We start from the raw sequence: 15,269 nt of genomic DNA on the forward strand, positions 1-15,269 counted from the left end.
CTGTCACCCCACTGGTGCCCTCTGGCACTGGGCTACCCGGGTCCGTCCTCCGGATCCTCGGGCCCCATCCACAACAACTACTACCGGCTCCCAGAGCCCACCTGCGGCCTCACCTGGCCGACATCCTCACAGTGGTGGAGTGCCCAAACCAACTACACACACTAACAGGCTACACGCCCAGCCATTTCCACAACACTAATGCACCCATCCAAAGACCATTCTTCCACTCGCACCACAGATGCCAATATCCAACCACAATTTACCTATACCCTCTACCTAACACTTACACTACCCGCCCCGGGTATCCGTGATGGGGGTCCACTCTTCCCCCATTCACACCTTCGCACCATCCACTCCACTCCACAATTTCCACCATTCTCACTCCACGACCATCCATTTCACTACTCCATACCATTTATTCCATACAGCCACATACACCTGTTCTTCATTCACCTGTCGTTGCACACCTGTGCAATCATACCTGGTGCCACCTGCACCCTCCTTTCTTCCTGGACCATTTGGTCAACACAACACGCAATCACCACTACTCCCTCATACACTGCTCCACACACCTGTTCAGTTGCACACCTGTGCAATCACACCTGTTCCATTCTCACCCGTTCAATCCTCACACACACGGCATCATCTCAGCTAACTACTCCCCTCTGAAACTTGCGCTTCCCAGTCGTCCCTTTAAACTATTGCGCTCCCACGTCATTATAATCCACACTAATCTACCTGTGTCCCCACTACAGGTATCAGTCACTAACTAACCTTAACGTTACCTAATGTCATCTTCGCTAGATCCCTACAATTATCCAAGCCCTCCCTGGCTCGGTTGTCATAGCCACCCCATAAACTATTGCGCATTTGCCCCCACCTGTGAGGGATGGTGGATTTGCCATCCCACCACATCGGGGGTCTCTCACTACCAATTTCGCTCGTCCAAATCCAACAATTCAAAAATTTTCCATTTACTGCCAATTCTATTCACTTTTCTAAATTTCGTTTTAAATCACTATCACTATCACCATCACCCGTCTACTTATTACATCCTCTCGGTGCGCCAATTCACATCTACAGCCCGGCTTCGTACAGCCGAGCACTGAACGCGGATTCTTTTGTGCTGGCGGCTGGATGCGTCCCGCATTCGGGGCCGGGGCGGGGGCTTACCCGGGCCGAGATCCCACGCATCACCTCGGCGTGGAGCCATCCAATGTCCCGATCTCGACCTGCCGGCACGTCTCAACAAAACGTGGTCGCCATAGCGACCCTTCCTATCCAGCCGCCCGCTCCGCCTAGTGGAGCCCGGCCGCGGCCGTTCAAAGCGAGGCCCAGCGTGGATCGCGCACGGCGGTTCTTTCGAAACCGCCGTGGTTCGGATCCCCGCTGGTCCTCGCGGCACGCGAAGCTGCCCGACGCGCACCGAGGGCCCGAGTCGGCTATAAGTCGTTCTAACCTTTAACCCAGTTATCGTCGACGCTTCACCTGGATTCCTACAAGCATACGCTACCCCTTTCTTGCTCATACATGCAGCTGTTCCCATTCTCCTCGTACCTTTCCTGACACACCTCGGTACACCCATTCCACTCACAGCCTTGGTCACACACCTGACCACCGAACACTTTGGCACACATTCGTTGCTCGCACACCTCACCAATACACCGCTTCGCGCCCCCTCCTCGGTCACCTCCTCTGTGACAATCACAGGTGTGCCCTCATTCGCACACCCAACCACGTGCCTCACCACCAACTCCAGCGTGCATTCCCACTCACGCTCTACCATTCCAGGTGTGCATCCTTCCATCCCAGGTGTACATCCTCGCTCCCCTGTCACAACCAACTCACTCTCCTTGTCACTCTCAATACTCTCACCTCCATTCTTGACAGCGCACTCACCCTTACTTTCGACGGCACACTCTTTCCTCATGCACCCGTCCGTTACACACCTTTCTCGCGCACACCCTCCCGTTACATCCTCTGTAACACTCACCACAGGCGTACACTTCCTCGTTACATCCTCTGTAACACTCACCACAAGTGTACACTCTCTCGTTACTTCCTCCGTAACACTCACCACAGGTGTACACTCTTTCGTTACTTCCTCCGTAACACTCACCACACCGCGCTTCCATGTACCCCCTCGCACACGCGCTCCGACCGGCTCACTCCTGACGGCACACTCACTCCTCGGCGTGCACTTTTTCCTCACACACCCCATGGTCGGACATTCTCGCACACCTCTTTTTTCGCACACCTGACCTGTCACACACTTCACCAACGGCCTTTCACGAACACCCGGATCCAAACCAATCCCCAAGCCGACTGAAGCTTTCCTCACATCATATACATTGCCACTCACCTCCGTACTTCGTCTCCGCACCTCCTTTGCCACCTGCAAACTCTTTATTTGGTTAGTGAGCAGCACATCATGATTTGAACACAGACCTTGTACATATTCCATGACTTCCTCCTTTATCTCCCTTTTAGTTTCTGTCCGTCTCTTCTTAATTTCACTCACCTCTTCTTCCACTTCCTCTAGTTTTTGTTTAACCTCTTTTATTTCTCGGTGCGTCCCCTCAAGTTCGTCCTCTAGGGCTACCGTGACCGTCTCTATGTGCATCCTCACCTGCCGGTCCTTTGTCTCCATTATCTCTGTCACCTCCTCCACCCTCATTGTCAGTTCCTCCCGTACCATCTGACATTCCTTTTGTGTTGCTATTAATTCATTTTTTATGTCCTTTTGTGTTGCTTTTAAACCCCCGATGATTGCTGTGTTCTTTTCCACTTGGTCCGTTAGTTCCTTTTGTCCCACTGTCAGCTGTTCTACTCCTTTCGTCAGATCTTCTATTCCCCCCTGTAACTTTGCCGTATTATTTCTCACCTCTTTCTCTATACGCTTTTCGCCTCGCTTTACCTCCTCGCGCAGCCCCGAGACCTCCTCACTCACCCCTCGTCGTATTTCCTCCATCTGGTTCCCCATCTGTTCGATTTCCCGGGCGGATTGTTCCCCTATTTCCCGCAATTTGTCCTCCATCCTATTTTCTAACCCCATTAACCCATTTTTCACCCCCTCTAACTGATTCTCCTGGGCAGCCATTCTGTTTTCCACCCCCGTTAACCCATGTTTCACCCCTTCTATCCCATTGTCTAACCCCTCAAATTTCTTGTCTAATCCCTCAAATTTCTTTTCTAATCCCTCACCGGTACCCCTCGCTTCGTCCCTCATTACCCCCATTTCGTTTCCCATTACCCCCATTTGGTTCCCCATTACCCCCAATTGCTCACTCTGAGCATCCATCCGGCCCTCCAATCGCTCACTATTCTGGGCCATAAGGGCCTTCATTTGTATAAAAAAAAGGTTCAAATCCATTGGCATCTCCGGTTCGACTACCGCGACCATGGGCGTGGCTAAATGTGGCGCCGCTGTAATCACGTGCGCTAGAGCGCCATTTTGTGCACCTGAAATTCCCGCAACCACATTGCCATTTTCCTCCTCCCTTTCTTCCACATACATTTCCCCTGGTTCCTGGGTTACCCCTAACCCGTCTATCTCCCCCACCGACATCCGATCGCCTTGATTGTCCATGGCGCGATCTAAAAATTCGGGTTTTATAAAACAACACAATTTCGTCCGCTTTATAATTTTGAGCGCGTGCAGCGCGCTCCGGGTCGATCTCACTCCCCGACACCAATTGTTACTCTACTAACACAATTGGTGTCCAAAATTTGGGCTAAATAAATTTAGTCCCAGGTTCGAATCCCACCTCCTGACTACCAATTGTTACGGACACGGTTTTTGGATGTTATTTTACCGAGCGGTGGTGTATTTAACCGCGTCCGAACAGTTACTCCCCGATTAGAACCCGATTCCAACCGAACGTTGACTAATCGCGCTACAGATATTCAATTGGGAAACCTCTAAAGCGACCGAAAGAGAAGAAGAGAGAAGAAAGACAGAGTTTGGAGGAAGAACAGATTTATTATACACACACAAGCAATATTTTAGAGCGACCAATATTATTTACAGCAATAGATGGAAAAGAGCAGTCACACAGTGCATTGTTAACTTATTCTATTTCATTTACTTAATCCCCAAGACAAACGAGTAGGACAGGACGTTCACACTCACACGGTGGATATTGCAGGCAGGTAATGGCTCGAGGTTGATTGCTTGAGAGGAAGGCAAGGTCGGAGGCAGCAGCTTTCAACCCCTCGCGGTTTTGGCGGGAAAACCTCCGTCGCGTATCCGCGGCCGTCACGCGCTGGCTCGGCACACCTGCTCCTCTTCCTGGGGTGGAGCCGTCTCCCTCCGTTCAGCGCGTCTCTCCAACGACAGGGGATATTGCAGGCAGGTAGGGCTTGCGGTGGATTGCGCTCCTCTTCCAGGTCATCCCCCAGCGTATCTCTCAAGGCCTCTTCCTAAAGCAGTTCCTTACATTCGCTTTTATCACCTCCGGCGGAATTAAGCCGCCGGCTCCGAGGGCACGCCTACCGGGTCACTCACCGCGGTGTTGATTGGCTGTTAGGGCCGGTTCACTCCTGCCCTCTTCTGACGAGGTGGAGACACGCCTTTCTTCTCCAACCTTACCTCGTGGCCAATGGTGGTTGAAGAGAAAAACCGACCAAAATGCGGAAGGCAAATGGAAGGGAGGTTTTGGGGAAATTGGAAGGGCCTACGCTTATTTTGTTTGATACAATGCAAAGTCAATCTAGTGGAAAACACATACTTAGCCTACATGGAATAAGGAAATACACTATTTAAAAGATATATCGTGACCTGCGTGTATGTTCTATGAAATTAATTAGGAGGACGGCTGCGACCATTATTTACATTACCAGGATGTTACCATACCAAAACCATACTCTTCACATCCGTTACCCTTCCTCCAAAATTGTTACACTCCTCAAAACCCGTTACACTTCTCAAAATCGTTACAATATTAATGTTTTTGAGTATCCTTTTACGCTCAATTGGCGCTGCCCCCCCCCCCCCCCAAAATGGCGATTTTATTACCCACGTGACTGGTTACGTCATCACAGGAATTGTTTTGTTACGGGTAGTTTTTATAATGATTTTGACTCTCAGAGGATTCTTGATCAGAAAAATATAAGTCAAATTCACTTTCTGACGAGTCCGAAGCGAGTTGTGCGGTCGTTATCCATTGGGTGCAGAGATAACCTTGCCTTTGATCATCACCCAGATGACATCATGACCATCACTATTTTTATGGGCGGTACCCGAAGGGCTTGCTTTTTGAAATGTAACACCTCAGAAAATTATTTTAATTAAAAACCATGTTCGGTTCTTTGTTTATTACTTTAAAATCTATATGATCAAATTCAAAAAAAAATTCCCTGCATCTGTGGACCTTTAAGCAAATAACATCCCAGGATGCTTAAGGTCATGTATAAAAATGCTGCAAAGACCTGGTTGCCTATAATTGTAGCTAGCATGGCTGCAAGAAGAGACCCACACAGCAGGAGTGGTCGCCCAATGGTTTGATGAGCATGACACAAATGTTATCCATATGCCATGGCCTTCTCAATCACCAGATCTGAACCCAATCGAGCATTTATGGGATATCCTGGAAAGACGCCTGAGACAGCTTTTCCACTTCCATCACGTGCAAGTTGATTGACTTTCTCATGGAAGAATGGCACCGCATCCTTCCTGCGTAATTCCAGATGCTGGTGAACTTTATGCCACGGCACATACAGGCCATACTGGCGACACGTGGTGGCCCAACGCCATATTAAGTGAATTTACATTGGTGTTTCCCTTTTTTGTCCACTGCCTGTACATTGGCAAACATTGTAGCTAACACTGGGTAAGAGATTTTGTCTTTTCTATGAAAAAGAAAATTTGTTGATTAGATATTTTGTATTTTTCGTCATGCATAATCTTGAATTTCAATTCACATTCATGATTTATATCCAAACTAGTAATAAATTGGTCTTATAATCTGAAAATTACTTTCAAGATGCTTGTAGTCCTCAAAGGGTTAACCCACGCTTGGCAACAGCAGATCTTTCCAGGTGATCACCACCATCCAACGTCTTAAAATCCCTAGTTTTTGCTATAAAGATAGGAAGGTCCTCTTCCTCTTCATATTAAGACCAGCTGGGGTAGGGCTTGATGGCGCAGGACACTTGGAGGCCATGGTTAAATGTGAGTGAATAAGCTAGAGATCCACGCACTAGGACGGACAATGCGAGAGTGGGGATGGCACGTACAGCAACACCACGCCACACCACACTGCTCCAACACTGACCTACGCATGACAGTTGAGCAACTGATTACGCACAGGGGCAAATTAAATATTAGGGAACTTTTCTCGTATATATTGAACTTCTGGTAGAAGGCGGTCCTCATATACAAGCAAATTTGCATATACCGAACTCACATATATAGAGGACTTACTGTACTGTATACTAAACCTGTACAGTTGTTATGCAAATCCTCTCCAACTTTCAAGTTAATCGGTTAAAAATTGAGAATTTCTGAAATTTGGCCTATGTTGACCTTTTGGCCTATGTTGACCTCAAACATAGTTGGGGGTTGAATTCAGTGACCAGATATGCAAATCCTCTTCAAATTTAAAGTTAATTGGATGAAAATTGAGGGTTTTAGAAACCTGGCCTATGTTGACCTTTTGGCCTATGTTGACCGTTTGGTCTATGTTGACCTTTTGGTCCATGTTGACCTCAAAAATAGGTTGGGGGTAGAATTCCGGGATCAGATATGCAAATCCTCTTCAAATTTCAAGTCAATCGGATGGAAATTGAGGATTTTAGCAACTTGGCCTATGTTGACCTTTTGACCTATGTTGACCTCAAAAATAGTTGGTGGTTGAATTCAGTGACCATATATGTAAATCCTCTTAGAATTTCAAGTCAATTGGATGAAAATTGAGGATTTTAGATATTTGACAAAGTTGGTGACCTTTGCCCCATGTTGACCTATTGACCTTTTGATGGCAAAAACAATAGGCTTCTTGTATATAACCAACTCGACCGTTTGGTGAAGTTTTGTGAAGTTCAGTTGAAAATTGTGACCTGTAGGTGACTGATACAGACAAACAAGCAAACACAGACAGACAGACAGACAAACAATGTACAGTACTTGAAAAATCTTCGATTTTCGCAAGTAACAAACAGAGAAACCGACAGGTGTGAAAACATAACATCCATGCACCATGGGTGGCGGGGGTACCGACATTACTTTTTCATACACCTAATATCTGGGAAGAGGTTGTAGAAATGATGTGTGTGAATTTCTACTCATGTGGTCATACGGTGGTTAGATGCTTGCTGGCAATCCTCCGTCTACATTACGCTCGACGAACGTGGCAAAACACGAGTAAAGGTGGATATTCCACCAGAACGCAGCCAATGCTCCCCAGAAGCTGGTCGAATGTCTCGGCGGGTAAACCCATCGTGAGATGTTGATTTTCAGGAGACGAAAATACCAATGCTTCAGGGTGACCCGAGCGGTGGTTAAAACAAAATAAATATTCCACCGGCAAAAAAAAATCTAAAATGGCGGAAGAAAAAGAAATAACCCCGTGAAGTAGAAAAGTTCGTCGGGTTTGGTGAAAAGCGAGCGGGTGATGAAGTAGAACTCTGCTGTTAGTCCCAAGTCTCAAGGGAAACCAAAGAACAGTGAAGTGTTCGTGCCTTTTAGCTCCGAAACACCCTCGAGAAACGTAAGAAACGTAACGCAGCGCAAAACCGCCTCTTCTTCTACACCCGTGTGCTTCCCCGACGTTCTCAGAGTTGATTGGTTGTTCCTGGTTTTAAACCACGCCCACTAGGAGTGCGTCCGTATGTGAGGAACAAACTTGGTGAATTGATTCTGTCTGTTGATGTAGAAAGTGATGCATGTAAAACTAGAAGTCACAACAAAGTTAACAGGAAATTTGCTCTTGACAAAGAGCATACGTCACGTCATGCTCTCTGACCATAAAAATGACGCATTTTGATTGGTGTTCTATCCACGTACTGCGCTATCCCATGGCATTGCATGCTGATAGATGTTTTCTGAAAAATCAATTGCCATGGTGAAGGTAAAAACCTGTAAACAAACTATTTGCATTATGTGTTTCAAACACATTTTCAGAACTTTTCAATTCCATAAGCAACAGAAAAAAATATTGTGAGTAGTTATTTATTATTTAAAGTTGGAACTATTAATGGTGCACACAAATATGGCAGAAATCTCAGCCCTCCCCCAACCTATACTGACTGTGTATGGCCCCAAATATGTTCCTGGTTAAAATATTGTGTTGGTTTGATATGTTCTGCAATACAGAAATATATAAAATATGGAAAACGAGTACAGTACTTTATAATAGAAGAGTTTATAAAGATTACTTTGGGTTGCTCAATTACAGAGAGGATTAGTAAACTTATATTGCAATCTGTTATTTCAGGTAAATAAGGCTTTCGTTAAGATACTGCCCATGGCTTGCAACAGGCTGCAGGTATCGATTTGACGGTAAATCAAAGTAATCTTTATAAACTACAATGCTATATATTGTGAACCATGGTGTCTGTCTGTGGGCTCGTCTGTCTCCCGTTTACGGAAGCTGCTTCCCATGTTATGTTTGAAAAGCTGCGCACACAGGTAAAGCTCAACATCCACTTTTGAAATGACGGGAGAACTGGCATGAATAAGGTTGATGCCAAATTTTATTTCGCAAGCAGGATATTCTACACTCTTTTTGGACAGGCTCAACCTCCGTCGCCGGATGTTGCACCACCGTCTTGCTGTGTGTTGCTGGTCAGTGCGACGGTTAACTTGTGATATAAGTAGCACAGAGCTTTGGCTCTGAGTGAAACCAAGAGTGCGACAAAATTTACCTTTTAAAAGTCCATTAACAATTGAAATCTATCTATTAGCTGAAACCTTTACTGCCACTGGGGATGGGTACTTTTGCTAGGACTATATAACTAGATGGTATTCATAGAATACTTACCCTGCGCAGTCAACTTATTGCGAGCCAACTCTTCTGTTTTTGAACATTTTTTTCCTTTGATCCAATATGGCTGCCAGACCACGTGAGCGATGACATCATAAATTTATATTCTCTAATATAACTGTTGCATAGATCATGCTCAATACATTTCAAACTGATCAGACTAAGCATTGTCCCTGTCGAATTATGACGTCATAATTGTGGCACCAATGGCATCATCATTAACAACACCTATTCCCCATATGGAGTTCTATACAATGAGCCACGTTTCAATTTTTCCATGCAGCGGTTTTGGAGATATAGAGGTGCAACATTTTTCGGTTTTTCCAAGATGGCGCCTGTACCACATGACCTATGACGTCATGATTATCATTAAAATATTCTAAAGGAGGATGCGCTCCTATGGTGAAAATTGCGTCCATCAGACCAACTGTTGCTGAAATTTTGAAAACTAGGGCATTGCCCGTACTATATCTATGTCTAAAATTATATCCCCCCCCTCTATTTACATGAAATGGTTTGGTCCAAAGCGAACGGCTTGCGAGTACGGTGACAATCCCCCCCCTCTATTTACATGCAATGGTTTGGTCCAAAGCGAACGGCTTCCGGAGTTTGGTAAAGAAATCGCCATCGCGTGCACAAATGCGCAGGAAAGCGAATGAATCGCAAATTCGGTTTTATTAGTTTTAAAACATAGTTTAACGCCAACATAGTTTGCAAACGTGAAATAAATGAATACGCTCTCAAATGTGCCATCCGAGGCAGAGTGTGTCCGCCACGTTCGGCACACGCGATCGTTCGCTGCTCTCTGATTGGTTGAATCGTTTTTTGGACATAGCTCGGTAAGTAATTGTCCGATTAATATGAAACCTTGAAAAGGCACATCCTCGGGTCCCCAGCAATATACCTGGCAAGTTAAAAGTATATCGGACCCGTGGTTGTCGAGAAACAGCGGTCACAGACAAACAGACGTACAAACGTACAAACGTACAGACAGAGATTACTGGAATTATAGATAGATAATGATGGGATAAGTATTGTACTTGTCGAATTATGACGTCATAACGAAGGCACCGATGACATCATCATCATATCTTATTCCCCATGGGGAGTAGTTGACAATGAGCCAGGTCTCAATTTTTTCCATGGAGTGGTTTCATAGATATAGAGGTGCGAAATTTTTCCAAGATGGCGCCTGTACCACGTGACCTATGACGTTATAATAATCATTTAAACATTCTACAGGAGGAGGCCCTCCTATGGTGAAAATTTCGTGTCAATCGGACCAATAGTTGCCGAGAACATGAATTTTTAAAATGCAGACACGTACGCCACACGGCACACGGCACACAGACGTACGTAACTGAATGCTCAACCCCGCTTTTCGCTTCGCGAGCGCAGGGTAATTACTAGGTTTGTGGCAATTCAATATGTCAGGTGTATGTATAAGATCATAGGTTTGTGGCAGGTGGATATGAAACGATGTAAGTGGTGTAAAGCTAATAGATTTGGTCAAGGTAGATATGTCAGCTTTATAAAGCTCATAGTTATGTGCCAGGTAGATATGTAAGGGGTATAAAGCTCATAGTTTTGTGGCAGGTAGATATGTAAGAGGTATAAAGCTCATAGTTTTGTGGCAGGTAGATATGTAAGGGGTATAGAGCTCATAGTTTTGTGGCAGGTAGATATGTAAGGGGTATAGAGCGCATAGTTTTGTGGCAGGTAGATATGTAAGGGGTATAGAGCTCATAGTTTTGTGGCAGGTAGATATGTAAGGGGTATAAAGCTCATAGTTTGTGGCAGGTAGATATGTAAGGGGTATAAAGCTCATAGTTATGTGCCAGGTAGATATGTAAGGGGTATAAAGCTCATAGTTTTGTGGCAGGTAGATATGTAAGAGGTATAAAGCTCATAGTTTTGTGGCAGGTAGATATGTAAGGGGTATAGAGCTCATAGTTTTGTGGCAGGTAGATATGTAAGGGGTATAAAGCTCATAGTTTTGTGCCAGGTAGATATGTAAGGGGTATAGAGCTCATAGTTTTGTGGCAGGTAGATATGTAAAGGGTATAGAGCTCATAGTTTTGTGGCAGGTAGATATGTAAGGGGTATAGAGCTCATAGTTTTGTGGCAGGTAGATATGTAAGGGGTATAGAGCTCATAGTTTTGTGGCAGGTAGATATGTAAGGGGTATAGAGCGCATAGTTTTGTGGCAGGTAGATATGTAAGGGGTATAAAGCTCATAGTTTTGTGCCAGGTAGATATGTAAGGGGTATAGAGCGCATAGTTTTGTGCCAGGTAGATATGTAAGGGGTATAGAGCTCATAGTTTTGTGGCAGGTAGATATGTAAGGGGTATAGAGCGCATAGTTTTGTGGCAGGTAGATATGTAAGGGGTATAAAGCTCTTCGTTTTGTGGCAGGTAGATATGTAAGGGGTATAGAGCGCATAGTTTTATGCCAGGTAAGTAGTGTAATAATGTTGCTTCTGGGACACCTCCGTTTAACATGGGAAATCCCTATCTAATGTCATTTACCCCCTTGTCTTTTTCAAAAATCATAAACACCTCTATTTCTCCCACCCTCATCTTTATGAACCTTTTGTCTGTAGTACCTATCCTTAATGTTGTTCATTAGACCACTCAAACACTACAAATATTTGTTTTCTCTTATAGACCTATCATCCTTCTTCTACATATCATCTGGCAGATTAATCTTTGACCCATTCACTTCCATATTAATTCTTTCCCTCCCTCATTGCCCCTAAACACCTATATTTCTCTCACCCTGTTCTTTACGAACCTTCTAACCTTTTGACATGTTATCCTTATTCATTAGACCACTTAAACACCTGTGATCCTTCTGACCTCATGGACCTTTTAACCTTTTACTCTTAATATCATCTGGTGAATATGGCCCACTCAAACAACGACCCTACAAATATTTGTTTATGCGTGGGAAATAATTTAATTCTCCTCCAACTTCCATCACCATACTCAAACCTTTTTTTATTAATTCTTCGCTTTTGAGAAATGACGTTGTTTCAATGACTTGGATAACTTCCCAGAAAGATTTCATTGTCTTATTTCCTGTTATTCACACACGCTCAGGGCTTCCCCGAAATGACTGCATGTCGTCATTTCAAGAAAATACATTTTGTTCATTATAAAAGAACGTGTTCAATTCAATTTTGATCATTGGGGATCGACATGTCTTACTACTCCATCCTTTACTCTGATAAAGAAGAAGAATACTCACCAAGGTAAGTTTCATTTAAAATTAAAGTGTTTAAAGCTTTGTATGGGATTAATTATACAACAAATGACTTAATATTCCTTTATCTTTACAGCAATGCGAATATCCTGGCAGAACTTCAAACTGGTTGGAATGAAAATACTGCAGAATCTCAAGAGTTGCAAAACGAAATGAACTTGAACAACCTGCCTGTTTCACCATTCTTGGAAGATTCATATGCAAGGTAAGATACTAAATATTAATACATTTGTGTTAAACGACGCTGCCTTAGTGTGTGTGTGTGTGTGTGTGTGTGTTCGTGTGTGTATGTGTTTGTGTGTGTTCGTGTGTGTATGTGTGTGTGTATGTATCTGTGAATGTGTGTGTGTATGTGTATGTGTGTGTTCTTGTGTGTATGTATCTATGAATGTGTGTGTGTGTGTGTGTGTGTGTGTGTGTGTATGTGTGTGTGTGTATGTATCTGTGAATGTGTGTATGTGTTTGTGTGTGCGTTCGTGTGTGTATGTGTGTGTGTGTATGTATCTGTGAATGTGTGTGTGTATGTGTATGTGTGAATGTGTATGTGTGTGTATGTGTGTGTATGTGTGTGTGCGTGTGTGTGATGTTTTGTCAAGCTTACTTCAACATAGTAATTTCTCCTTATTTTGTTTGCAGCCTTGAAGACCAAAGCTTGGAGTGGGACGATTTTGATTTTCCAAAGAGTGGTTATTTCCCGTCAACATGTGGTACCCTAAATTTTCAACTCGACCACTTGAACACAAAGCTCGATTTTTTAGAGGTATGTATCCCAATATCCTCATATCCTTGTGTGTGTGTGTGTGTGTGTGTGTGTGTATGTGTGTGTGTGTGTGTGTATGTGTGTATGTGTGTATGTGTGTGTGTGTGTGTGTAATATTTTCTCTCCCCTCTTGTCCTCTTGCCTTTGACAGAAAGAGATTCCAAACCTGAAGATATCTGCTGCTGTTGAAACTACCTTTGTCTTATGTTGGGAAGAGATTGATGATTTGTGCTGGGAAGAAGTTGAATGTATAATACCTCAAGGAAAATGTTTTTGTAATATGAAGCTTTTGTTTAAAATATTATTTATATATATATGCTTTGTCCAGAATTATTTAATTATTAATTACAAGAAAAGAATAAAGGTTAGAAGGAAGGGGGTGCGTTCCCCCACCCTTGATTTCCCCCATCCCACCCCTCCCCTCCCCTTGTGTGTGTGGGGAAGGTGGGGGTGGGATGAGGGGGGATCAAGGGTGGGGGGACGCACTGGGGGTGGGGGATGATGGGTGTGGTCTGTGTGGGCGGGGTCTGTGTGGGCGGGGTCTGTGTGGGCGGGGTCTGTGTGGGCGGGGTCTGTGTGGGCGTGGTCTGTGTGGGTGTGGCTTATGATTTTAATTTATTTAAATTTTTTTTTATTACCACTAATTAAATTAGCTAATCTGGGTGGGGTGAATAGAAATGTTGTTTAATGAATTATTAGCTTTGTTTTTTGTAATTCTTGCGAGTAAAATGAACCCAAGATTTCTTCTCGATTTATATCATTTAATTTGTAGGTCCAAGGGACTGTATCCATTACATCAACGATTATAAATAATTCATTAGTCCATTTTTGTGTATAACCTTTCTCAAAATGGCTTTTCCATTTGTATATCCTTACAATATCACCAACTTTGAACTTGGGCTTTCTCAAATTAATCTCCTTTTCATATTCTAATTTTGTAAATGTTTCTGATGGTTTTGATTTTGTTGATGAATGAACTGTATTGTTGTAATCATCTACAATATCCTGAATTAAATACACCCATTTTTGAGAACCGAGTTGTGTGAATTTTTTATATAATTTCTCTTTCAAAGTACGATTAAAACGCTCAATAACAACTGCCTTTCCTTCATTAAAGGTGCTGTATAATTTAATACCCTTCCCCTTAAGAAATTTCATGAATATTTTGTTATAGAACTCTGTTCCCTCATCAGTCCATAACTTCTTTGGTTTCCTTTTATCCCGATCAAATATTAGCTTAAAGGCTAACATTAAAGTATCACCCCTTTTATTTTTTAAAGGGACAACCCAGGCAAATCTACTCCTCAAATCAATAACGGTTAAAGCATACCTGTATCCCCTGTCATTATTCAATTCAATTAAATCAGCGGACCATATGTGGTCAGTGTATTTAGAATAAACCTTCCTTCTTTTAAACTTTGTGATTATAGGTTTGTGTAATTCTTCAGCCAAAAGCTCCTCAGTCTTGATGGCATCATTAGAGCCTAATAGTTTTTTGAGGAATAACCAAGACCAAGTTTCAATTTAGCATTTATCAAATTTCTCACAATAAACCTATCAACTTTCTCTCTCAACGTTGGATTTTGTATCAAAGACAAATTATACAACATTTCGCTGTCGGCTTTATGTTTTTCAGTCAACGTAGTGGTTTTCCCATAAGCAATATCATGCTTCATACACACTTCGTCAACCCTATTTGTAGGTTTAGACCAAGGTTTAGGATTGTCAGCCTCATCTAATCTTTTATCCAAGTTTGTTCCTGGACCACAGAAAGAATACCCTGGAAGGTGTAATTCCCCTGGAATTCCAGTTGTTGTAAATTTACTTCCTGACAGAAACTTTTGTATGTCTCCTCCTCTTTTAGGAGAGATGAATTGGCACTTTTTAGAGCCACATACTTGACATATTCCTTTTTGATAAACTCTATTATTTTTAGCTTTAACATAAGAGATATTTTTAGATTTAGTTTTCTTTTTACATTTGAGACAATAACTCATATTTATTTATCAGAAAAATTCCGACAGAGTATCAAAACCTTTTTGGTTTTCAACATATACATTTCAATCTTTATTTTTAAAACATAAAGAATCCTAAGGAATGCCTTCACTCTCTCCTCCATTTATTTACAAATAAAAACTAACTAAAGTCAATGACACCAACATCATCAATCACATAATCTTTTCCTTCTTCTTCTTCTTCTTCTTCACCACTTTCTCGTTTAAATCTCTGAAATTGAAGACATTGACGTTCTTATTTTTGA

At 43.1% G+C, this 15,269-nt stretch overlaps 1 long non-coding RNA gene across 1 annotated transcript; it reads left to right on the top strand.

Moving 5' to 3' along the window:
• The first annotated feature begins 12,082 nt into the window (after positions 1–12,082).
• On the top strand, positions 12,083–14,042 carry LOC137435758 (uncharacterized). The gene is made up of 4 exons (XR_013624787.1): positions 12,083–12,238; positions 12,326–12,454; positions 12,886–13,009; positions 13,161–14,042. It is a non-coding gene; the product is annotated as an uncharacterized LOC137435758 (long non-coding RNA).
• The last annotated feature ends 1,227 nt before the right edge of the window (positions 14,043–15,269 follow it).

This window comes from Myxine glutinosa, chromosome 10 (genome assembly GCF_964187855.1).
Source record: "Myxine glutinosa chromosome 10, kmMyxGlut1.1, whole genome shotgun sequence".
Taxonomy (NCBI): Eukaryota; Metazoa; Chordata; class Myxini; order Myxiniformes; family Myxinidae; genus Myxine; species Myxine glutinosa.